Consider the following 1952-nt stretch of genomic DNA (forward strand, 5'->3'; position numbering starts at 1 on the left):
TAATACGTCATTTATTTCCAACCATGTTATAAAACCAAGATAAAAATCTCTAAAATAAGAAGACCCGTCATATTTTTTAATGCCATGCTTAAATCTGCATTACCGCTTCCCTACCGCTTCTCTACCGCTTATTTTACCTTAAACAATAAGATTGCCATCATACATATCTTCTGCATGCACCAGCCTCAAACACTAAAGAGGGATTGTGTTTCACTCACCATACACATTGATCAATCTCCAAACTTATTATAAGTGTCAAGAAACACTTTCCTTATTAATTTTTCTTTTCGCATTTAAAAGCCTACGAATTCATAATCAACTAATCTTTTTTCGTCGTCTTTATAAATTTAATTTAAAGGGGTAATTTTATAACTATCAATGTAGGATAATTCAAACATATTGGCATAAAATAAAAACATTCAAAACCATTTTCGATAATATGAAGGGTAGAGAAAATTAAATTGATGATTTTAAATATTCACATCAATGCGGGATAGGTCATATGCTATGCCATTAATATTAAAATATTATCTATTGAACCTTTTTTATGTTGATATTTCGGTTATAACAAATAAAACACTAGTTTTGGTATCCTGTTGTGGTGTGTCATTTTATATATTATCTTTAAAGAAAGAAAATATCTCAATTGTAAAATATTACAAGTACGGATAATGATTTCGGAAAATAGAACAATATTAAATCCCAACCAAAATTGATATTATTTCGAATCAAAATTTCAGTATAAACTAGCATATGGCTTTCTCCGTAAAAAATATAAAAAAAATTATTATTATTTAATCACGTCTAGGTTCTAGAGAAACTATAATCAGCCAAAAAAATTAAAATGAAACATAAAAAAAAGGATATATTGGGGTTAAAAAATTAAGCATGACCGTCGAAATCTACAATTTATAAATATCTATATTATAAAAACATGAAACTTAAAATATGTAAAAGTACTAGCTTTACATATTTAATCATGTTTTATTTTTCTAATTAACAAATGATAGAGGTTTAAATCTATCTAATGCCTGTATAATTATTTGAAATATAGCTACACATTTTTTTAATTTTTAAAAAAATATATGATTCATATTTTAGAGAGTATATAATACTGCCAAAAACATTTAAATGATCAATGAAACAAATAAAATTTACTTCATGTCAATGATCGAGGAATTAACACTTTTTTTATTTTACTAAATACAAACAATAATTACTTATTTATTTGTATACATCATATCTGCTCATAAAAAATATGATAAAAGCAGTTTAAAAATGAAAACTTCTAAATACGAACGGTTAAAGTATACATGCTCACATTATAGATTATATAAAACTATTTCATTGTGTTCTTTATATTCATATGTGATACGCCGAATTTTTATATATAAAAAACTTAAAATTTAAATAATTATTTTACAATAAGAATCTAATATATCATGACAAGATTTTTTATAATACAAAGTAAATACACTAATCTTATGATATTATGTGTGTCGCAAAAAAAAAATATACACGCATAGTATAATAACAATTTTCAAAAGATTAGATTCATTATCCAAATAAATAGCCAAGACATTTTAATATGAATTGTTTTTATATTGTGCAAAATGAAGTTAGTTTATTCGTATAATCTTTATATAATATTATTTTTCTAATATTATTAAATTATATATATGATGTTGGATATAACAACTAATTCTACTAGATTTTAATAATATAAGAAGAATTATACAAAAAAAACCAAAAAAATAAAATATATGAACCTTAATTTATATAATGAATTTGATTTCTATAAGTTCAATTGTTCATCATTAAGAAGTATAGTCCCGTCGTCAAATATAAGATAATCTTTAGAATTTAGTTCTTTTAACACCTTTATCCATATTTCACGGGATAAAGTATTAGCGATAGATTCTATTAACCCTCTCTTTCTAAAAAATGTCTGA

Source organism: Rhyacophila brunnea, unplaced genomic scaffold, assembly GCF_057557595.1.
Source record: "Rhyacophila brunnea isolate RB1 unplaced genomic scaffold, BYU_Rbru_1.0 scaffold_69, whole genome shotgun sequence".
Lineage (NCBI taxonomy): Eukaryota > Metazoa > Arthropoda > Insecta > Trichoptera > Rhyacophilidae > Rhyacophila > Rhyacophila brunnea.